The sequence below is a fragment of the Rhinopithecus bieti genome, unplaced genomic scaffold (assembly GCF_001698545.2).
Source record: "Rhinopithecus bieti isolate Rb0 unplaced genomic scaffold, ASM169854v2 scaffold_15850, whole genome shotgun sequence".
In the NCBI taxonomy this organism is placed as follows: domain Eukaryota; kingdom Metazoa; phylum Chordata; class Mammalia; order Primates; family Cercopithecidae; genus Rhinopithecus; species Rhinopithecus bieti.
The window spans coordinates 244,199-270,318 of NW_016809273.1; the positions used below are offsets into that span (position 1 = coordinate 244,199).

Here is a 26,120-nt window from a genome sequence, read left to right on the forward strand (position 1 = left end):
TATCTGTGACACACAGACCTGAGGAAGCTGAAGGCAGATTATAAATGAAGGTTGGGGACTGGCAAATTCTAATCAATGTACATAGACAGAGATATCAGTTTGTGTTGTTCCTGCTCTTTTATCTAATAATAGGAACATTTTTTTAAATGCTTAGGGTAAAAATACTTAATTTTTTGTTGTAATGGCCATATTTTTTATAAGTAATTCTCTGCATTTCTTATCATTTATGCAGATAATGCATTTAGTTTTGAACCAGGAATATGTTTTCTATAAGATTTTCAAACTCTCATTCTATGATAGTAAAACTGCTTTTCAGGAATTTGATACTCATTTGTATACACCCTAGTTGTCTCTGAGATTGCTAATATCTGTACTACACAAAGGAGGGATTTCCATCTTTTAATGTATTTACCATGCTACAAAGCAAAATAAAACCCACACAAAACACAAAAGGAAATCCTTAATATTTTAATTTTCACTCTCTTATGTAACTGAAGTTAAACTATTTTCATACGCTCATTATTCTTTTGAGGTTGTTATGCTTTGAGACCTATTTACCATGTTGACCCTTAAAGAAAAAGACATTGGTTCTTTTAAAATTTATCTTTAATTTCGGAATTTTAGATTTGGCTAATGATTACTTTTTGATGTATAAATGTTTATACATTTTAATTCAAATAGGTTGATCTTTCCCTTGGTGATTTCTCTCTGTTGCTTGAATGCTTAAAACGTTTGTTTATGCCTAGAAGTCCAAAGATCACAAAAAGTAATTATCTAAATTGTCTTTTCATTCTTATAAGAGTTTAGCTTTACATTTACTCTAAGTTGACTCCTTTAGTCTAGACTTTAGCTTGTCTCCCTCTTGATTTTATTTTGTTGTATGATGTCAAAGTGAATCTACGTTTTTGTCCCTCCAAAAAACACCAATAACTCCATTTATTTAATAATTATTTTGTGAAAGCTTTGTGATATTGTCTTTCTTTTGAGATAGAGTCTCACTCTATCGCCCAGGCTGGAGTGCAGTGGCAGTATGTTGGCTCACTGCAAGCTCCGCCTCCCATGTTCAAGTGTTTTCCCTTGCCTCAGCCTCCAGAGTAGCTGGGACTACAGGCTCCCAACCACCATGCCCAGCTAATTTTCTTTTGTATTTTTAATAGAGATAGGGCTTTGCCATATTGGCCAGGCTGGTCTTGAACTCCTGACCTCAAGTGATCCGCCTACCTTGGCCTCCCAAAGTGCTGGGATTACAAGTGTGACCCACCGCACCCTGTCTGTGCTATTTTCTTACTTCAACACATATTGTCTTCATAGGCATGCACACATGTCTATGTTTCTGTGTTTTCTGCTCATTCTCGCTCTGGATATGCTTGTATGTACTATTGTTCAATGTATGTCTTTTTAATATGTTTCAACATATTTAGAATATATTATGAAATACATTTTAAAGCATGCTTAGTCACTTAAGTTATATTTCTCTTTTATGGCATGTTGATACATTTTGGCAATATAGATAATGTTATCTTTTTGACAAACCTTTCCTCAACTAAATCATCTGTTTATTTAATTATTGTCACTAAGAACCACAAGCAAATACAAAAAAAAAAGAAAAGAAAAAAAAATTCTTGGCAATTTTAAAAATAATGATTGTCATAAAACAACTTGTAGGCCTAAAAGTAAACATTTCTTCAGCAGTCAAAGAATTACTAAGCTAAACTTTACTGTTCTTTATAAAATGAGTTAATGTTTGAGTTATGGATCTAAAGTATGACCATAAACAGCTCCCTTGAAGCCTGTGGTAAGGTAGGAGTGACCTGGCATCCATCCCCAGAATGCTTTTAAAACTTCTGTGCTGGTGCTCTGTATCCTAGTGCACATGCCTTGCAGTGTGGGCGCCATGAGTCTGATTACCAGTTCTAGCGGATGAGTTGAATGAATCACAGCAGCTACCATTGCTGCCGGGACAGCTACAACTGATTATCTAGCTTACAAAAGGTTTTATGTTAAAGATCATCGAAATAAAGCTATGATAAACCTTCACATCCAGAAAGACAACCCCAAGATAATACATGCTTTTGACATGGAGGATTTGGGAGACAACGCTGTATGATATTGCCATTGTTGGAGGCCCAGAAAGTTTCCATTCTGTGATGGGTCTCACACAAAACACAACGAAGAGACTGGAGACACTGTGAGACCTCTGATCATCAAGAAAAAAGAAACTTAAATGGACACTTTTCATGCTCCACATCAAGTTGTCGTGAAGTTACCTGATTGTTTAATGAGAGAATGACTACCACCCTCTGTCTAATTCACCTTCCCTGGGTTATAAATGTGGTATAATGCAAACTGCAGCCTTCACATTCATGGCACTTGTCTTACTTGTTGAAACATCACTGTGCACATTTGTTTAAACAAACAAAAAAAAAAAAAAAAAAAAGGAAAAGGGAAAACCAACCTCATGGCCTGTGGTTTATTTTGGTCTTGTAAGGATCCGTTTATTTAAAATATTGACATATAGAGTTGGATCTTATATAGAATATAGTTGTATCTTAAAGTCAACACATTACATTATTCTCAAAATTTTTAAAAAAAAATCTATGTGCCATTCTCCAATATTTTTTCAATATAATGAGTGAAGGTGTTAACAGGGGATTCTATAGAACTAAATGCCCATTAAATAATGTGGGATCACCATTAATTGTAGGAAAAGTGTCATTATTTTGCATTTAGACCATTCCTAGAAACAATGGAGAGTCAAGAGGGTAGGGAAGGAAACTAAGGAAAGAAAGCTGGGAAAGACAGGGAAATGGCAAGAAAGCAGAAGTGGATTGTAGATGTGGACTTTTGAAACGAACTGATGAGAGGTGATCCTCAATACTGCAGCTTTCAGAACTTCAGGCATCTCTGCCCCCAAAGCAAAGTGGAGAAGAGAATTATACATCGAGCATAGTACCCTGTTATGTAGATGTTTTATTCTAACAAGGAGTGTTGCATTTAAATATAATGCTGTTTGCTTTGTGCAAAACTGAAACTGAAACATTTGTAAAGGTTTCTTTGTACTGTTTCTAATCTATAATTTAACAGATTTGTTCCACCAGAACAAACATTTGCTGAATGTCATGGAAATGGTTTTGAAAAGCGTAAGTGTCAGCAAGATCGCCTCTGAACACAACACTTGAGCAAGGCAGCACCTACATACTGAACACACAAACTCACCCACAAAATGGGCAGTGTCTCAGCTGTAGTCAGCGTCTCAGCCATGTTGGTATTCTTTCAAAGACTTTCCTTTTCTCTGTCCTTAGGACATGCCTTCAAACTCTTCCTCATATTCTGCACAAGCAAGAGGCATTAATCACACAAATCTACATGTCCATTTATCCAGAATTGTTGCCTATGATCCATCCTTTGAATAACTTATACTCCTGACCTTTCTGATCAATAAGATGAATGATAAAGGCAAAGGCTTGTGGTTTACATCTTCGTAGAAATTACTGTCTCTTCTGAGTAGTTAGAATAAATAATTCCTTTGGTGTTATTCATTGCCTCCTGCAAGCAATATTTGTATGTGTGTGGGAGCGAGATGTACTGTATCTTCTTACCTTTGATGTTGGGTCTTGTTTTGGGACTGCTCTTTTGACAAGCTTTCAAAAGCCCCCTACTATGAATGTCGAATTAAGCACCCTTATAAATATGCATGAACACAAACCTCATATACTCATTTTGGTGGCTACTCACTGTGCTGGGTTGCCCTGGAAGCCATTCCAAATGGTTTTGATTTTGCGTTTGAGATTCTTAATGGTGGTAATTATCTGTTGCAGCCATGCAGTACCAAATATGATACGTGTTAGAGATACTTTAAAAAATAATAATAAAAGCAACTAAAGATGCTAATTCCCACATTTTAGTTCCTACAGGGCAATTAGCCCCTAGTAATGATGTTTATATTTATATGCAAATGTTTCAGGAAAAATGAATCTTAACAGAGACTTCATATCAATACTATTGGGAGACGAGAGCATTCCATCTGTCTGTAGAAAATGCCTGCCATTAGCTCTACATGCAGCCTATTTCTGTAATAGAAACTATTTAATCTTAAGTAATTCATTCTTCATTTCGTATTTTCCCTTCCTTCTGTTCTTTTATTAAGACTCTTAGCTAATGTACAGTATGTGCAGCTCTTCAGGGCCTACACATATAGGTGCCTTGCCACATTTTTTTCTGAGTATCATCTGTTCCTTCAATTACTACCTAACATACTCACCATTCCTCATTTTGAAATAATAATCAAGTAACCAAAGCAGGCTTCTCAGGGGGCACTCATTGGTTAATATCCTCTGATGTAGAAATTACAACAACATACATAGATGGAAATGTAATGAAGCAAAGTTCTAAATTACAGCTGTAGCTTTTGACTAGCTGCTGGCTAACAAAAAAAGTACAAGAAAAATCACTTCTTCTTGTACATGTGAGGAAACTGAAACTTTAAGACATTTCATGAACTCCTCATCTAGTCAGAGTTAGGGAGCAGGCTCAGTCTAGAATCAACCTCATTTTGCAATACTTTGTACTCTAAGACAATCTCAATATGGAGGAACCTGTCATAACTAATCATTTTTTCTGTATTCTTTTTGTTTCCACAAGACATTTTAAACTATTCATTGGCAATTCAGTTACTTGGGTAGCATCACTGAATACACGGCTTATCTTAGATATATTCTTTTGCAGAGGAATAAAGTGCATATCTATTATATCATTTAAGAATCATTACTTTGCTACACGTTTGATTGAGATCAGCAAAGAATAGTTTTTTTTTTTTTTTAAGCTACTAGAAACAGAATCTCTAACTCCATGATTACATAAGACAGAACTGTTAACTGCATATGGAATTATAGAGTTCTACCTAATACTGTGAAAGTGCTTAAGAGTTCAAGTTTTATTTAGGATAATGAAAACACGGGGGAAAAAGTCAAATAGCAGCATAGTAAGAATATCGTGTCACATTTACACCATCTCTCTGGTAAAAATTCCTTTAAGAATAGTAACATGTAAAGGCAAGGGTAGAAATCGGTGAATCTACTATACTCAATTAAATTTAGGTATATGGTAATTACTTACGGCTTTCCATAGTAAAAGATGTACCCATTTGACATTTGTCTTTTTCCCCTTTAACCTAGAACAAAGAAGCAAACCACCCCCAAATTTCTAAATAAGGACCAAAATACCTCAAATGGCACTATATTTCAAAACACAGATGCTCATTGTCACTCCCTGTCAAAACCTGGAATGAAGAAGTCTGGGAAAGGGAGAAATTCAGCATCCTGCCAGTGGAAAATCTCATTAGAAACTCTAGAGATTTATCTGTCACTCTGACAAGATAATTTGATTTTAAATTTCATCACTGCTAGCCCTAATTTTTAAAATTAAATTGGAAAAAAAAGTGACTTCTTCTCCCATATAATGAATAATAGGATAATATAAATCAAAATCAAGAGTGCCATTAATCAGAAATTACAAGAAAAAAATTTGAAAAATTTTCAGGTTTGAGGGAAGAAAAGAAGTTCTCCTCCCTCACTCGTACCCACCAATCATGGAACTGGAATGAAGATCATTTAAAAGAGATTCCTTATGAGGTTCAATTTAAAGCTTCAAAAGTTATCTTATCAATGCAGAATTTTAATACTTTCTTACAAAGTCTGGACTCTTTCAAATGAGCAGCACTTATCCAAACCCTATCCTGAGCCTTTTTAGTGCATCACTATCCCAATTCATTCCTGAACGAGTTTTTCGGACAGTAGACACAACACAGTAAGATGTCATCAACATGCCGTTATTTTCAGGTGTGTCCCAGTTAGCCAAGAGGCTAATTATAAACCTTATAAAAATCCAGTCCCTTCTCTTTCTTCAGAAAGAGACAAACAATTTAATGCCAGTGATTGATACACTTTCAAAAGTTGATCTACTTGAAGATCATCATTTGCTTTTTCAGTCATATTTCTGTGTAGTATCTCAGAATTCAAATATTCTCAGTTTGAGGGAGATCATCAAACAATTCATTAAACAGAATAGAATTCTATCCAAACCAAAATGCAACAGAGTGCCATAACTTGAGGATTGCTTTTTACATTTTCAGATGACCTACTTCATACAGTTTCCAAATATTAAAATTCCCAAAGAATGAAGATGTAATGTCAGCTTGCTTGTTAGGGAATTGAGTTCAAGAAAGGTGAACGGCAGAATATTTTAATATGAAGTTGAGAAGTCAGGGGTGCCTACTCTGTAGCCTCTCCATTTAGCAGAACCAGCTCTGATTGGCTCATTTTCCAAAAGGATTGCCTCCTGGAATGTTTACTTTCTCTTTAAGGGAGCTGTGCTTCTCATGCCTGGTACTTGTCACTCTTTAAGTCCTAGTTGCAAGTTTTTCCCTGCCACATTTCTTAAAGGTAAATGAATGAAGAGACAAACTATATTCCATTACTTAATAAAACATCACTGTGGTTTCCTGTAGGAAGTAGGTCAACTGTGAAATAACCTCTCTCTTAACTGAAACTTAGAACCAAAATGCTTCACACAATTTAATATTTGCACACTTTAGACTATCCTGGTTCTACTCTCTGGGACATCAAGATATTTAAATGATTTAGTGTATTCATATTTTCAAAAGTGGTCACACTTTCTACTTGGTAATCTAGGCAGATAAAGACTTTCGATAACGCTTTTCAATATTTAGTGGTAGACGTGTGTAGATTCATATATATGTACACGTATATGCATTTTGTGTATGTTTTATAAAATGTGATACAAAATCTCATAAATGGTAATAGTTCTATCGCCAAATATGAATCAAAGAAACTGGGCTGAAAAATGTGAATTAACTTTATTCTTCTTATAAAGAAAATCCAACAATAATTATTTTAAACATTGACTTTGTGTCTTGCCCAGATTTTGAAAGCTTAAGAAAAGTATTTACCTTACAAAGTTGTTATGGATCCTCTCACAACGGGTTGATTTCTCGGGACACCTGCCTGAGTCCTCATAAGCAGTGTGGCATCAACAGCAATTTCTCATCTGTTACAAAATGTTAAATAGGGATTTTTTTACAAATCAGAATAAAAATATTTTCAAATTTTACAATTATATGTCAATAAATGTTTAAAGATATAACTGTATATATACAGGATTTGGAGTATAAATCAATCCCACAACCTTTTCCTTTTTCCTGGTCATTTGTCACATATAATAAAACACAGATCATGGAAAAGTAATATGAAAATAATTGCATAAAGATATGTATTTTTAAAAGGTCTTCATCAGAGATATTCAGCTCTTATTTTCAGGAACAAGCTCCTCAAAGATTACACCTTCACCTTGAACATAGCAGTGACAAGCCAGTCAAGGTCCACCGAATCCAATTAGAGCAGTTTTCTGGGAAAAGAATTGTGCTTCTTGACAATATTAGGGCAAAATACTGTGTGAGCTGTTTTAACCATAAGGAGGACAGTGGTAGCTACAATCATCTTTAGTCTGTGGCTTGAAACTGTGTCATAAAGCAATGACAGGCACAAAATATCTGTCAAGCTCTATTGGAACCAGTCATTGGCTGTTCTGCCCTACAGGCTGTAGGTTGTAGATCCTGTTGCATAAAATCAGAATGTTTTAGGGGTTAGAAATATTCAGAGCACTGGACAGAGAAGTCACCGTTGTCTGTCATAACTTAAGAGGGGTAATATTCTGAGAATCTTATTAAAAAAGGACTTTAAAAATTTTTACCAATTCAGAGATCTGAAAAACGCCAGGCGCGATGGCTCACGGCTGTAATCCTAGCACTTTGGGAGACCAAGGCGGGCGGATTGCCTGAGCTCAGGAGTTCAAGAACAGCTTGAGCAACATGGTGAAACCCCGTCACTACTAAAATACAAATAATTAGCCAGGTGTGGCACTGTGTGCCAGTAGTTCCAGTGACTCTGGACCCTGAGGCAGGAGAATTGCTTGAACCTGGGAGATGGAGATTGCAGTGAGCCGAGATCATGTCACTGCACTCCAGCCTGGGTGACAGAGAGAGACTCCATCTCCCGCTCACAACCCCCAACAAAAAAATAAAAATAAAAAAATAAAATTAAAACCTGAAAGGCACCCACTTTTCTCTCACTCCATTACTTCAATATACCCTCACAAACCCACCTCCTAAATGTCTCCTCTTTTGCCCCTCCCATTACATACTTCCTGTCATTTCCCTCACCATCCCACTTCCCACTAGCAAAATTTTTCTAACTGACTGCCCTTCTTCAGGCCTGTAAACATTCCAACCTTTGGCTTATTCCATATCAGCAATTCTTTAGGCTGAGAATCTTAAGGAAAAATAAAATATTCTTTATGATCTGGCCTTGGTCTATTTTGCAGACTCATCTTCTGAAGGTTTCTATCCTTTCCCAATTTATTTTGAGGTCCAGCAATACCAAGCCCCATTCAGCCTACAATATCTTGCAAGTACTGTTTAGTGTGCCCTTTCAGCCACCTAGAAAAGTTCCCGTTGCTCATCTAAGCCCTATGTTGAGATGTTACCTGCTCATAGGCCTTTCCACTTTTAACTCCTGAGAAAGTTAATCTCTCTCTCCTCTAAGATGCCTCTGTAGCTCTGTCTGCAAGTCTGCTTGTCTGTCTAGATGTCTATCTTCCTTAATTGCATGAGAATCTTTTGGTCTAAGACCTATAGCATTCAGCCTCTGTTTGCCTGATCTATAGAGGAAATGCGTATTAGATTGAATATACAGTCTCTTTACTTGCTTTTGCTTGTAACACTGGAGATAGTTTCTCAATGCTGGGCATTCCCAATGCTTAAAGATCCTTTGAAATTAAGTCTAGATGTCAGGCAGTAGGTGGCTGAGGCCCTAGTATTTTGATTCTGCAGTTGCACACAGTATGTCTACAAGTGATTAAATCATCCCACCTCCGTTATACTGTGGTCTCCAAAAACTGCTCAGAATAGTCACGAAATGGAGTTTGATTTCTTTAAAGTGCCTCAAGAAAAGTAAGAGTTATTGGAATAAAGTTCTCAGTTTGAATGAGAAATTTATTTACATGGCCTAAAAAAACATGATTGATTAACTGCCATGGATGATACTTTTAGAAGTCTATGTAGAAAAAGAAAAAAAATTGCTTTATTTTAAATGTCCAAGGGCCACCCAATTACACATAGGCAAGTTCAATGTATAAATTTCTTCCTCCCTGGATTTAATATCCATAGGTACTACAGGATAGATATTTGTTCTCGTTAGGTTAATATTTTCACAGCTAATATTTGGTAAATAAAATCAATGAAACATCTATGCTAGGTTTTGTTTGTCCATGTTAAAGAGGGCCGAATGGAGTGAATCACCTAATTATACCAATCCCTTCACTTGCCATTACATGCTGAACATGAAGCTCTAATATCAATATAAGCTGCATTTGATCAACATGCAGGAGGAATGCAAAGGCACTCTCTGGTTTTTGTAATGCTCTTTTCTACCTTTCCAAATTGAGTGGCTTTAAATAATCCTCCTGAAACTTCACACCTCACACCCCTTCAAAGCCCAATGCTCACACATGGTAGCATTAGAGGAAGGATTATTAAAGACCCCCATTGGAACTGTGGCCTATTCATTTTCTGTGTAAACCATGGGGTTCCTGTGCAGACAGTGATGTGCCAACACCAACCCAGACAGCTGCTGTACTAAAGCTGCTCTGAGTGCAGGTGGGGAAACAGCTTGTGATATTAACAAGACTAGATCCTTCTTGTGGCTTTCTATAGCCTTTATTTAAAATACAGAAAAATGCTTTCAAAGACTTATTTATAACTGTATCAAGCACAGATTGCACCAACATTATGCTGCAATGAGCACATGTGTTATTCATACTGATATTAAGTATTTTTCTTTTTTGAAATAGCCAAAGAGAAAAAACATGTTTCCTGACGATGGTTTCAGATAGGAGCTACTAAAATCATATCAATGAAACAAACTTGGGTGAAAATAGCTTTTCGGAATTTAAAAAAATCATGAAAACAAACAAACAAAAGATTCAGTGTAAACAGAGAAATTGAGACATAAGAAATGAATTTTTAACAAAGGTTTTATGAATATCACAGCTGTCACATGCATTTTTTCTCCTTCATATAAAGATCATAATTAAATTAGATTTGAATGTTCCACATCACTATGGGCTTGTATTTTTTCTAACTCCTCCAGAAGCCTTTACAGAGTTCTTCATATTGAAAACTTACTAATTGTTCTCCCTGGTGTTTTACTAAGCTCCTACTATGTTCTACAGCTCTGTTAAGTAATTATGACCAACATAAAGTATCCAAGCTATGCTTTTGGCCTCCAGAAATTTATATCTCTTTGGGAAGAAAGAAATGTTCATTAAGTGTCCATGAGCATGAAAATGGGCAAACATTTTAAAAAGCAGTTATGGGCCAAGTGATGTGGGCTCTGCCACTTAGTGCACATTCTTCAGAAATTTATTTTAAATCTCTGACCTCCGTTTACTTATCTTTAAAATGAGGATCAAACCCTTACCTAGCTTATAGGTTTTCACCAACTATTAAAGGAGATAATACAAGCAAAATGCTTTGAAAGGATCTTGGCACATAATAAACGTTTAGGAAAGAGCTGCTACATTCTATGGCAATTCATAGAAGTTGGGGGTTATTTGGGGATGACATTGACTAAAGAGCTACACAGAAGAAAACTGTTTGCATTCAGAGCATTGAAAATATTTGATTTAGTCATTGAAGGAGAAAGTGGGCATCTCAGGTCTAGGGAAAATATTGAACAAACTTTATGTAACTATGAATGAGCAAGCTGTCCATTTTAGAAAGTGATACAGTCATAGGACATATAATTGAAAGGAAGGAATGAATTTGTGGAAAGATTTGATGTTAGATTGGTAGATATAGAACAGGGACATAAGTAAATACAGTGAAGGACAAAATTCAAATAATTTCTTATCAAGCATTTTCACTCAATCTTTTTCACCCTATGATTAAACTTGAATAATTCATACTAAAGTTATCATTTCATTTGACATTTCAATTACATTCACTCCCAACTCAAAACCATGAGTTGTTCCTCTATTTCTCCATATTCACATTGCTTTAATTCTGTTGAATTTCCATAATATCCCTACTTTTCTACAAATTGACCTTTCTTTCTCTTAAGGAAATGCATTTTTATGTTTGGTTATTTCAAACACCTCAAATATCTATCTTAGCCTGAGCATATATGCATACTCTCAGGCTTAACTTTCAAGGGAACTCTGGTTTAACATTGGACATTTATTGGTTTTAAAGCCTTGAGCACTCACTTATTTTCTTCATGTATCAATTTTCCCAATTCTAGAAATATTAAAAATGCCTGCTTTATAAGCAAGTGGGGATTAAGACAGCTGTAACAGGTCAGACCTTTGAAATTACTATAGAATATAAAATAATTATTGTTAATATTCATGTTACTACTTTAAAAAAACCTTTGCTTTAGAAAAATGCTTTTAATAAGTCTATTTTAGTCAAATATAATGGCTGAAGTATTTTTTCAAATGGACAGTTAAATCAACCAATATCACCCTTTAAGAAAGCTCATCTTACTATTGGCAAAAATAAAACCAACATTCAACTCAGTTTTCTTACAAATAAAGGGGAGACAATTATTTCAAAATTAGAACCAAATATTTTCAAGATGGAACAATTAACTTTAAAAGCACGAGATATTACATTAAAAAATCAGAAAATTCTGTATGCACATTATGAACACATTATTATGAACACATTATTCTTCAAGGATAAGACTGCATATGATGTTATTTTCTAGATTTTATATTTTGAATTATTTTCTAAAAATGAAAGAAATAAACAATACCTCAAAATCATTTTAATAAATCTATTTGTAATTATTCGGACACCCTATCTTTTGCTACACTCATCCCAGGCTATCAATAAAGTACTTAGGAAGGAGAATTAATTTCTGTAGAGATCACCTCACTTTTTTTCCAAAGAACTGGGAAGAAAGTAAATAACAAGCATTTAATATTTTGCTTGTGGATTTAGGCCTACATATTTTTTAGAGGAAGAAGTGAAAATTATTGTCTAAGAAGGTGTTATAATAAATATCTTTGAAAAGGGAGACAAGACAGTTAAGAAAACAAAAGACCACCCCACAATCTTCAGTATTTTGCCTTTTACTTTTCAGCATACAAGTAACGTAATATAAAAGGTAAGAATTGTATCACACATCAAATTAATTCAGAACGTGACAGGAAAAGCAGACAAGTGGATGTTTTAGAAATGAATAGAGTTCATAAAGTATTTAATAAGTATTGATCCTGATTTCACCAGGGGGTAAACTATTCTCCACTACTAAGTTAAGCACTTTTGAAAGCTACATCAACTGAAAGGTCGGTAGTTCAACTAATATCCAGTCATGGGCTATTCGTTCAACTCTCTTTCCCTCATCAAGGCAGGGCTTCTCCCACATCCTCCCGTACTGGCTATGGATTCCATTTGAAAATTGAACGGATCAATATTTTTGAATATAGGGTATGAGGGTGGGGTCATCATGGAGAGTCTCAGAATAGTATGGAAATGAGCCTCTAATCTGCTACTGCCATGGACAGAGAAAAAGAATACTTTCTGCAGTTGTTTTAAAATCTTCAAAGGCTACTTCAGTCACTTCATGAAACCTGATTCCATCCTGTTTTTTTTTTTTTTTTTTTTTTTTTTCAGTTTTATTACAACATCATAGAGACTAGCTAGAGTCTCAGAATAACTATGAGAAAGATCTTAGGTACAACGCTACTTCTTTTGCTGAATTTTTAAACTGTGTGCTTATATGTCAGTCTCTTTGGATGTCAATTTTCCATCTGAGCTTTGATGCTTATCAGGCTCAAAAGCTAACTGAACAGAAAGAGGTGATTTAATAGCCTGTGCTTCAAAATGTTCCATAAAAGAATTAACTAATGTATTACCAACTTTATAGTCTAACTCTTCTTTCCCTTTCTCCTTCATTCTAGGCTTCCAGATCAGCACATTGAACAGGAAACTTGAAAGCCATTTTAAAATTGAAGAGAGTAGAGATGTCCTGGGAAGAATTTTTTTTTTNTTTTAACTGTGCCTTATGCTATGGACAATGTAACTACTGCCTGGCAGCAGTCCGCTGGGTCTTTCAAAAGACCTTTTCTTAGTTTCATCAACGTGCTTCCCGGAAGATCAGAATAATTGTACTTATACCGATGGCTTCACGCAGTTTGTAGCTACATGGGATATTTTCCTAAGACCTGAGGCTTTATTAAGCTGGCTGGATCTCATAGATTTTAAAAAAAGTAAAACCTGTACTAATATGAGTATAAATATGATAGAACGAGCAATTTTACCACTGTTACTTCTGATCGAGTTCAAATTTGGGTTCACTTGCCTAAGGCCTCAAATGCAGATTAGTCACAGTTGTAATCATCATCTCTGTTTTTTATGTGGTCAAGATGAGGACAGTAATAACCTGGCACTGGTCAAGATGATGACCTAGGAAAACAGCTCCATCATCTCAATCCCCATTCAGGGTTTTCTTCACCTAAAATGAGTATCAATCACCAAAATATTTGCTTAATCTCAAATTTACTGGGGAGCTGATATAGATTCAAAAACAAACAAGTTCTGAGATGCTCTCAACCATTACCATCCTCCACGTTATGCTAACCTTATTCTTTTATTTTGGTTGTAATTTCTTTTGAAAGCTATCACTTAGGTATGGCTTAGCAGTTAAAATAGCATAGTTCTAAGGGAACTTATATGTATTTCACTTGTGAATGCTGTTTACTTATGTATTAACAGTAGTTTTCGTAATGACTACTGTAAAAATGTTTGAACTATAAGTTAAAAGTGTGCACATATTTGGATTTTTCTTCTAGCTCTGGTTGACTGAGGTCTCCTATCCTTACCCAGACAGGTTGTTCCTTTAATGAGTCAGATGAAAATTCTTACAACATTTCAATTTATATAGAGATGAAAATATTGAAAAAAAGTAATAGAGGCCGGGCGTGGTGGCTCACGCCTGTAATTCCACACTTTGGGAGGCCAAGGTGGGAGGATCACGAGGTCAGGAGATCGAGACCATCCTGGCTAACACCCCGTCTCTACTAAAAATACAAAAAATTAGCCGAGCGTGGTGGTGGGTGCCTGTAGTCCCAGCTGCTCAGGAGGATGAGGCAGGAGAATGGTGTGAACCCCGGAGGGGGAGCTTGCATTGAGCCAAGATCACGTCACTGCACTCCAGCCTAGGCAACAAAGCAAGACTCCATCTCAAAAAAAAAAAAAAAAAAAAAAAAAAAAAAAAAAAAAAGAAAAAACTAATAGAGATTTAACTCAGTGGTCCCAATGCTGGCACTGTATAGCAAACAAAATATGTTTCTTAAATTTATGTACACAGTTAACGTGTTCCTACTAAAATTCCAAGAGATATTTTCTAGCAATGTAACAAATAGATTTAAATATGCCCCTTGGATGATAACAAGGTATGGTTAGCAAATATTCTTTTGAGGTAGGAGATTATTGAAAAGGCACTAACTTTATCAACCAATAATTTAAGCTGTGAAGGATTTGCATAAATATTACCGTTTCTATCTACAGAATAAAAAATTTAGAATTTTATATTATAGAAAATTTAAAATAGAGAAATAAACACACATGCACAAAAGATTAAATGCAACTAATGTTGCAGAACGTATTTGTCAGAGAAATTACATCTATACCTCACACCAAATAACAAAACTTTAGGCGGATTTTAAACTTTTCATGGTAATTATTAGTGAAAAATGAACAGCTGCTATAAAGAGAAAATGAGATGATGTAGGAACCCCAACAGCAGAAGCATTTTTGCCATAACATATCAGGAAACGGCCAGTAATGTGAGGCTGTTCTTTGTAATTCTTTGTATCTCTTGGAGGGATAGGACCAAGCCATGAGTTTAAGGGGAACTTTGAGTTGATCTAGTAGTTCAGCTATGTGTTCATGAGCTTCTGACAAGCACTTATCATAGAGAGAAGTTCCACAGCTTATGTAATAGTAGGAAGTTAAACTACTATAAACAGGGTAATGCAAATATATTTTTATTAAGTGTTTTCATTTTAAGAACTGAAATTACCTTGTCTCTGGACTTACCTTGTCTCTAAGTTTCTTATGGAGGAACTTAGTGGTAAGATACAAAAGAGTTACTAAGTATTTCAGGATGTAAAGCAGTGTTTTCCCCAGAACTACCCTTGAATAATTAAACTCATCATCTATTCAAGTCCCTTCAAAATGCTATATATTATGATGCATAACCTCAATTATTATATTTTGAGCCAAATGCGATGTGCAGAAGACACATTGGTCTAAAACAATGTCAACAAATGAAAATTTTGCTACATTTAGGTATCTCCAGATAAAGTTGGTTAAAAAAATGTATTTAATGCAGGTTTGGTCATGATTTCCAGGGAAGTGTCACAAATTTCACAAAAATTCACATTTTTTTTTTTCATAACAGCAAGGCTAATGCTATTGTCAGCCCTTTTAGGAGATAGCTGTATCCACTTATGTGTAACACGTTAACTGGATATACTGAACCACTTAAGGATCATGAAAACTAACCTCCAGGGCAAAAACAAGTGAGCAAAAAAACAAACAACACCAGTACATATATTTTGCAAATGAATATGTCTCATTAAAAAAAACTAGGAAGAGTAGCACGTATAGACTTTAAATGACATATTTTAAATAACTTGAATAGCAGTGAAAATGAGGTGCTCAAGAAAGTACATAGGAGGCAGAAAATGTAATTTTATGATAATAAAAGACCACGATAACAAAAACATAGGTAAGACTTTCTTGAACTATTATTTGAAATGAGGGAAGAATAAAATAATTAATATGTTCCAATGAATGTTATATGTGATGTTATTTTTTACATTATTCCCAAGTGCATATTCATTTAATAAATTAGTATTTTAAAAGCGATGACGACTTTAGCTACACTGCCATGAGTTTATGTACTCAACTTGCCTTACTCCCAAAATTAAGCTTTAAAAATGCTATAGAACGTAAATTTGAGTATTTATCTGATATTTGAAAATATTCTATTTTCTCAAACTTGAAGTGAAAAAAAAATTCCTTATATGATTTCCAAAAGTGTTCACAGTTCATATGTTGATTTTGCTTTTACAAACTTACATACTTATAAAGAGAAATATATATATGTGTGTGTGTGTGTGTGTTTTGGATGTGGGTATTATTTTTATATATATACAATATTTTAATCTATGCACTTTTCAGAAACTTTCCTCACTTAACCATGTATCTGAAAAATATGTCCTTTTTCTGCACATATATTTGTATGTGCATGTAGCTTTTCACTACAATGTATTCTATAATATGAATTTACAACTATTTGTTTACTCATTAAAATGGTGATGAACACCAGCATATTAAAATCCCACTGCAAAACAAAGCTATCATAAAAGTCTTTGTTCTTGGCTCTTTATGCACATGTCCAAATATTTTCTAGGCCAGTTAGCAAGAATTGCACTGTCGGGCTATCAAGTTTTAATATTAAGAGTTAACACGAGTCCTGTTTGAAAGGCAGCACCTCCTTTAGCAAAAGGAGAATTTATATCCACCATGCTGATACTTAATGTCATTAATCTGTGTGTGTGTGTGTGTATATATGTGTGTATGTTTGTGTATATATATGTGTGTATATATATATATATACATATCTCAATTTAATGGATACGTCTCATGGTTATTTTAATTTGCATTTTTCTGACTACTTATAAGATCGCATATAGTATATTCTATGTGCATATTTTTCAATCATGTCTATAATATGAATTTTAAAATGTTTTTATTGTGGCAAAACGTACATAACATAGAATTCTCCATTTTCATTGTTTTTAAGTATACCGTTCAGTGGCATTAAATACATTCTCATTGTTGGCAACCATCACAACTCATTCCCAGAAATTTTTCATCTTCTCAAGCTGAAACTCTATATCTCATTTAAATTAAGTTATACAATATTTGTCCTTTTATTTCTGGTTCATTGTACTTAGATAACTTCAAGGTTTATTAATGTCATAATATGTTTTAGAATTTTTTTGAAGTCTGAAATTTTGGATTGACTGTTTACACTTTTGCCTACCTTTTATGATGTGATAATGTTTTGTTGTTACAAATTGAAAGCCAACACAAAATAGGACGGTTTCTCATTGAAGAAATCCTCAGTATAGGAAATGGATGTCTGCTCTCTGCACTTGAGCCTTGTCAAATTCAGTCATTTTTGTACTATTAAGTAAATAATTTTAATGATAAAAATTGTATATTTATAGTGTACAACTTTTTTGATACACTTATACTTTGTGGAATGTCTAAATCAAGTTACATAACACATGCATTACCTCTTACACATTTTTTCCACTTGAAGTCTATTCATTTAGCAATTCATTAGCCATTTTAGTAGTCTATTCATTTCGTAATTTTCTGGCATATAATATATTGTTATTATCTATGCTCAGCATGTAAAACAATATATTTGTTGAACTTATTCCTCCTAACTGAAATTTTGTACTCTTTGACCAATTATCTTCCCACCCTCAGTCCCAGGTAACCATCATTCTCTTCTCTGCCTCTGTGAGTTGGACTTTTTAAGATTCCACATATAAATGAGATCATGCAGCATTTGTCTTCCAGTGCCTGACTTATTTCACTTAGCATAACGTCCTCCAGTTTCATCCACACTGTGGCAAATGATAAGATTTCATCATTTTCAAGGCTGAACTGTATTACATTGTGTAATATACATTTTCTTTATCCATTTATCCATTGATGGACACTTAGGTTAATTACATATGTTGGCTATTGTGAATAAAACTGTAGCAAATGTGAAAGTGTAGATATATTTTTGATACACTGACTTCATTTTCTTTGGATATATAACCAGTAGCTGGATTGCTGGATCATATGATAGCTCTATTTCTACTTTTTTAGACACTTCCATACTGTCTTTTCATAGGGTGTACTAATTTACATTCTCATCAACAGTGTAAAAGGGTTCCCTTTACATCTTCACCAATACGTATCTCTTAGTTTTTGATAATTGCTGTATACATGTGTGAGGTTATCTCATGTTTTTAACTGTCTTTCTCTAATGATTAGTGAAGTTGAGTATTTTTTGTGTGCTTATTGACCATTGGCACATATTGTCCAGAGACATGCATTAGGTCATTCTTGCATAGCTATTCAGGAGGCTGTGGCACGAGAATCGCTTGAACCCAGGAGGCAGAGGTTGCAGTGAGCCGAGTCACTGCACCACTCCAGCTTGGATGATAGAGAGAGAACTCCATCTCAAAAAAAAAAAAAAAAAAAAAAAAAAAAAAAAAAAAAACAATAACCACCACCACCACCACCACCACCTGAAGCTGGGCATAGAGGCTCATGCCTGTAATTCCAGAACTTTGGGAGGCCAAGGTGGATGGATCACTTGAGCCCAGGAGTTCAAGACTAACTTCAAGACTAGCTTGGGCAACATGACAAGATACTGTCTCTACAAAAAATACAGTCCTAGCTACTTGGGGAACTGATGGAGGAGGATCACTTGATCATTTTGATCACTAGGGTGACAAAATGAGATCCTGTCTCAAAAAAAAAAAAAAAGAAAGAAAGAAAGAAAAGAAAAGGAAAAAAGGAATACCTGAGACTGGGTAATGTATTTAAAAAATGAGGTTTAGGTGGCTCACGATTCTGCTGGCTGTGTGGGAGGCATGGTGCTGGCATTTGCTCGGCTTCTAGGGAGGCCTCAGGAGGCTTACAATCATGGTAGAGGGTGAAGGGGGAACAGGTACATCACATGGCAAAAGCAGGAACAAGCAGGAGAGAATGGGGTAGAGCAGTGCCACACTTTTTCATTACCATATCTTGTGAAAACTTACTGTCACGAAGAAGACAGTACCAAACCATGAAAGATCCACTCCCATGATTCAAACACCCCCCCACCAGGCCCCACCCCCAGCACTGGGCATTACAATTCAACATGAGGTTTTGGTGGGAACAAATATGCAAACTACATCAAATGTCTAACGTCCAAATTCTTTTTTTTATTTCCTTCTTGCCTGTGCTTCTGGTTTCACATCAAAGGTGTCACTTTCAAATCTAATGTCATGAAGCTTTTCCCTTATATTTTCTCCTAAGATTTTTATCGTTTTGGCTCATATTTAGATATTTGATCCATTGGTATTAATTTTTCATATGGTATAAGGCAAAGGTCCAACTTGTTTTTTTCACATGAAGCTATCTACTTTTCTCAACACAGTTTGTTGAAAAGACTGCCATTTTCCCATTGAGTGGTCTTGACAAACTTGTTGAAAATCATTTGATTGTATGCGTGAGATTATTTCTGAGCTCCCTGATACCATTGGTCTGTGTATCTGTCATTATGCCATTACCCCAGTTTTGATTCCTGTAGTTTTGTCACAAGTTTTGAAATCAGGAGGTGTGAGACTTCTACTTTTATTCTTCTTGGAAATTATTATACCTGATAAATCATATTCCATTTATATATATTAGTAGAGTATAAAAGTCTTGGAGACTTCAACCCTTTTTTTAATACAGCAACTTGAACAGAGCAGAATATTATAAGTGGTTGTCAGGTAAGTGATTAGCTAGCTTATTAGTTTTCCTTCCAAATCTAATTTCAAAACTAATTCTTTTTACACTTTATCTTAGTTTCACATCTCCATCTTCTTTGTGGCATTCTCTAAGACAAATGTCTTAATGTTGTCTTTAATATTTTGCAAATATTTTCAGCTATTCTAAAAGGGCTGATTGAGCTGAGTTGCATTAGGAAGTAAAATTTGTTTAAAAGTCACCCATGAAAGTAAAGTAAGGCAAATTTCTTACACCTATATTAAACATACAATGATCTGAGGGATAAAATTAATAGGATATTTACAATGGTATTAGAAAACCTGAAGGCTAAAACAAATTAGACTGTTAAGTTACAAAGTTAAACTGCCTAGCCGAGAAGAGTTAAAATATATAAGCAAGTAAGAAGAGAATTTTTTTTTTTTTTTTTTTTTTGCTGAGATTCAACGAGAGTTAAAGAAATAGAGGGTGCTGGAAGTCTGTTCCAAATAGTAGACTACCAACGGCAGAGCTGAGCTGATGTCGTACTGGCTAGAACACTTGTTGAGGGAGTTGGGATCAGAGGAGAACTTTTGAAAAGTAGAGTTTGAAGTGATTTCAATAGTGCTTCTGATAATTATATAGAATTTTGTTGTGCTAACAATAAAAAAAACGCTTTTGACACATCCTAATATAGAGAACAGTTATCAAAAAACAAAGGCATTTTGTACATTGTATCAGAAATCAAAAACATTAATATCTAAACTTACTGTGTACTTAATATTTGAGGTGCAGCTAATGACCAAGCACTTCCTTGTTAGCTAGAAAATGGTGGAGGTAGACTGAAACCCTGGTCTGCCTTATGCAGACCACAAGTACTTCTGGCCTCTTTCTGTTGTCTCTTTGAGCCATTTTCTGACAGTGCAACAGAGAATACAGCAAAGACTCTTTTTCTTCATCCTTTTGCATTTTTTTTCCTATTTCTAAAGCTAATTGAAATAGATTGTTCATTTTGTCTTCATAGTCTACACAGAGAATTAAAAGGAATAAGAATAATGAGATAAACATTTTATAATAAACCTTCTCCAAATGGTTTTAGGACAATGTAGCTGCAAAACCTCATAGCAAAACAATTTTTGTCTTTAAGACCTCATATTTTAAAAATAGAAAATAGAGCAAGATTTTATTGTCTAGAACCAAATAGCTAAACTTTCTTATCTATTCACAGTCTATTGTCAAATGCTATTTTTCTCTCAATATGATGTATATACTTTATTAGAAATAAATTCATCAGTAATAATCATTCTGAGGTTTCATGGTATAAAAACCTTACAGTATAAAAATCTTACTGTTTCTGAGTCTCTACAAATTAGACATGGGTTTGTCTCTTAGGTGTATGTAACAATTATTAAAAGCTGTCAAAGTACAGGGTATTCCTTTCATCTCTGTGGGAATACAAAATCTAAGAATAATTCCTGATCCCATAATTTGTTTAAGAATAAGAGACATAAATAAAGTTAACTTGCCAAATGTATGAGGTACAGGTGGTAAATGTTTTGAATATTGCATGGAGAAAAATATTGCTGGGTATCTTCTAACTGATATCTAAAATTGTTCGGGGCTTCTCTCTCTCTCTCTCTGTGTGTGTGTGTGTGTGTGTGTGTGTGTGTGTGTGTGTGTGTGTGTGTTTTGATGATAAATCATATATTCTGCTAAGGAGTTTAGCAGCTCCGTGCTTTCAATACCTACATGTAACTGACAACCAGTACTGGGCATTCTGAACAATATATTTGTAAGAATGTGGACTTCTTTTATTGTTAAACGATGTCATTTTTATTTCTGGTTGTTTCCTCTTTAAATCAGAATTTGGGAAATATTCTTAACATCACTTTCTTCGTATAGACCAGGTTTTGTCTATCTGTAAACCACATTAAAAAATAAGCTACATTTTGAATCAAGATAGTTTTGACTGGAAAATGAAAATATCCTTCTATTCAATACTAACATTGATTTATACTAAACTTATTTTCAAGTGGATTGTCCCACCCATGTGTTATATAATTATCAGTTGTTCTTTACTGAATTAAGTGCCATTATAGAAATTCTCTAGAGTCTGTTCAGGCAGTATTTTTCTGCTTCATGACAGCCAAGATTGACATAGTGGCCGCCACTGCTTGATTAAAATAAATGGCAGTCAGCGTATATAAAATCTGAATGTCAGCACGAGTACTTTTGTGGTATTTTAAAAATACATAATCTTCTCCCAAAATTTAAAGTAAACTTTATTTACTTTATGCACACAAGTTTAGCAGATATGGTTTTTAAAATAAGTTTCTAGCTCATACCTTTTTCTGAATGAAAACAAGTTGTGTTAGATTTTTTTTTTTCTAAAGGAAAAGCACATTGAGCAGGTCAAAACTAAATCCGTGAGTCTATGTGATGTATTTGGATATCTTTGGAGCAATCTTATCAGACCTACTCCCACTGCAGTCAATAGTGTCAGTTTGGACCAGAAATCAACTTTGATAAAAGATTTTTAAAAAATAAATCATCGAACACTAAATAGTCCCAAATGATTTATTATATGGAAAGATATACAAGTACAAGAAAAAGTACAAGACGGAAGATAAACAGCATAATTTTTTTTAATGCTATGTTCTATTATCTAAGAATGTTAAAAACAAACACCTATTATATATTCTTTTAGAAACAGAATTTTAGAAAGTAAATTCAGTTTTAAATCACTTTAGATTTTTTTTTAGTGTTAGATCTTTCTTTAAAAAAAGCTTTTATTAAACTCTAATACAGATTACATTTTAGATAGAAACTGAAGTTTTGTAAAAGCAAATTTATAAAGTAACAATTTGTTATCATTTGCAGGCTGATACAAAATCTCTACAAATTCCTTGCATCAGTTTTACTCTCTCCAACAGTACCCTGTCTAAGCTTGTGTGTGATTTTGATAGTCACATAGACAATCCTTTCAAAATCTTGGCCCTCAGTTCCTTAACCTCCTCTTTCTAGTTCTCTATCCCCAGCACACCATACTCAATAGCCTTTATTAATCAATTATTTTATTTTCTCCATTGGAAACTGTTTCTCCATTTCTTCATTTCAAGCCTCCTACTCTCCAAACATTACCTCCTCTTGTTCAAGGTCCTCCTATTAATTCCCCAGATTCAACAATTACTATTTCTTCCTACAACCTATAGCCATTGAACTTAGCACATGCCCACTGTCTCTTATTCCTTCACGTGCTAACTTCCACCCTTAGCCAGCTTAAATCTCATAATCCACCATCCCTTGCATTTAGCCTCCACTGCAATACCTCCCATTTTCCCAGTTATGATTGCCTGGAAATACCTATATCCTAGTTCAATTCGATTATCTGATTAGTCTACTCCTATAACTGGACAGATGAGTAAGATTGAAATAAACATAATCATGTTGACCTTATGTTCCTATCCAATGCCAAGCAACACAATTGGGATAAACTAAATGTTATCTCATCAACTCAAGGACATCACTTCAACACTTCTCTGCTTTCCTCTGTACCATTAATTTGGTTTATTTACCACATCATTCTCATTAGCATAAAATATGTTGCAATATCTGTTCTTTTTTAAACCTCACCACATCCCGATTTTTTCTTTCACCTCATCACTCTGCCAAAATAAATATTGTAAAAGTCAGGTCATTCATATAACTAAATTAAATGAACTATTCTCAGCTCTCCTTTCACTCAAATTCATTGCTAGTATAGGTAGCATTTTGTAGTCATTCATTTCTTGAAATATCTCTTCACTTTAGGGATTTTGTTTCTCTCTGACCATAAAAGTAATTCTCTTTTCATCTTTTTTGATTGCTTTCTTCCCATTTCCCTATGACTCAATTTTCCTTTTTCTCTTCTTTCCTACCTACGTTTATTCCCTTTGGGTTTTCTAGTCTTATGATTTTCAATATTTGTATATTCACTGCTTCCAAATTCATATCTGTAGCCCAGAGTTCTCCCCAGACCTAATAATCCAAATTGCCTATTTATCATCTTCCTTTGGAAGTCTCATCCTAAACCTGTGTGTCCATGGCATCAGTGAAGGGCAACTCCATCTTTAAGTTGCTCAAATCAGAAATAGTGGCTTCATCCTCAACTCCTCTCCACCTCCGCAATATCCATTAGCACATTTTGTTGGCTGTATCTTTAAAATATATACGGAATCTAAAACCTTATTTCCACTATTGTCATGTTAATTTAAGCCACCATTGTTTCTCTAGTAGAGAAACAACAGCCTCCTAACTTGACTCCTTACTGCCATCCTTGTCCACTATGGAATACACACACAGCAAAGCAGTCAGAATTAGCTTTATAAAGTCATACATTTAATTACATAATCATTGAGGTAAGAATAAAGGCAAGTTAAAAGAAACTATAAACTGGAAAAGACATTAGGGAAACAGTACAAATTGTAGTCTGTTCTTCCTAATAGAGTAAAGGCTACTGAAGTTGACAAAAGAACCAACCACCCGATTTTTAAAATGAGGAAATGAGAGAAAGGGACACTTAACAGGAAAAAAATGAAATGCAAATGTCTAATAATTACATCAAAAGATGCTCAGTGTAATTCCTAAAAAGATAAATTCAAGTTACATCCAATGTGGTGGCTAGTGAGAGTACAGATGATTTAAGTCTTTTGAGGGGCATCTGGCAATATTTATCAAAAACATACACATATAAGCTCTTAGAGCAGCTTCAACTTTGAGAATGTATTAACTTGTGAGAATATAACTGCCTTATGTGTATGAAATTAAATAGAAGGGTTCTTTTTCCTTTGTGACATTGTTTATAATTGCAAAATTAGAAGCTGAAGTGGCTAAAATAGGATAAGGATAATTTAATTATGATATATCCATACAATAGAATAGTATGCAGCTGTATACAAAAGGAGAGTGATCTGTTTATTGATATAGAATTCTCTAGAATGTATGGTTTAATAAAAAGAACCACAGAGGAAAGAACTCAATAGGCAAACACACTGGTGTAAAAAGTGAGGCAATGGGGAGAGAAATATATTTAGAAATACTTGCCTGAAGATAATCTTATGTGACAGCTGATTAAAAATGGTTTCTTGAAAATGCAGGTAAACCAAGTGAATGGAGACAGGAATGAGAGCTAGGACTTTTAGTGTAAAACTGTTATATATCATCTTTATGGTTAAACCATTTAAGTGTATTACCTATTCAAAAATAATTTAAATAACATAACATATTGCTTCTCTGCATGAAACCTTTCATTAACTTCTTACCTCATTTAGAGAAAAAAACAAAGTCTGGATATTGGTCTACAAGATTCTGTACTTTCTCATCCTGTCTGCCATTGCTCTTCTCTTGTTTTAACCTGCTCAAAACACATTGACTTCCTACTGCTTCCTGAACACATCAAACACTTCTACAGCGGGACTTTTGTTTTACTGCTCTATCTCCTTTGAATACATTTGCCCCAGAGATCCTTTGGGTTCCTTCCTTCCTTCCTTTTCTTCTGTTACGTGTTCAAATGTCATCTTATCTCTGATGCATACCTTGACTACTGTATATAAAGCACCCTCCCAGCTTGGGACCTCTACTCCTTTGATGTTACTTTATTATTTATTTAGCAAGTATCACCACTTGATATCATTTTACTTATTCTTTTTCATCTTCTCTCCCTCTATACAGCAGAATGTAAGCTCTTAGGGAACTTTGTTTTATTCACTGGTGGTTTTTCAGTGCCTACAACAGTACCTTGCACATAGTAGATGTCAAAAGTATTCCCCCAATGAATGAATGTTTGATAGTTAATCAAGTATAAAATGAATTTTAGATAATTAATCAAGCATAATCCTCTAATTTGTTCTACCAGAATAGCTCACTTATATGTTCCCAGCAATATATGAATTCTATCCATGTGTATGGTAACAATGGACTTCACAATCTTTGGAAGTGCTAGGAGGAGAGTAAAACATTCTGAACAAAAGATGTTCTTCCCTTTCCTCCCTGTGACTTAAACCCAAGAAGCCCCTTTGCTTCTTGCATGGGAGCCCTATGGAATTTTAGGAGAGAACTGAGTAAACAGTCTATGAGTAGAGGGCATCTAGATTAGGTTTCATACCCATTTTTCACCTCTTAAAATACAGTCTAACTCTCAAATGTCACGCAACCATTCTTGAAAACGTAGCATGAATCTATTCAGCCAAACTCATTTTTTTTTCCTGAAAATTCACAATATTTCAACATCACTGCTAAGTAATTCTATCAAGATTACCCACTATAATTTGTAACAACTAATGCCAATCGGTAAATCTCAAAATTGTGTACACATAATGGGGTTAAGAAAGTTGTACTAAAATATATGTGTTCTGTGTATGTAATTTACCATACATTTAGATAACCTAATCTTTGTTCTATACCTCTT

At 34.5% G+C, this 26,120-nt stretch overlaps 1 pseudogene; it reads left to right on the forward strand.

The window, feature by feature from the left end:
• Window positions 1–1,894: 1,894 nt before the first annotated feature.
• LOC108540041 (CDGSH iron-sulfur domain-containing protein 1 pseudogene) lies at window positions 1,895–2,224 on the forward strand (annotated as a pseudogene).
• The last annotated feature ends 23,896 nt before the right edge of the window (window positions 2,225–26,120 follow it).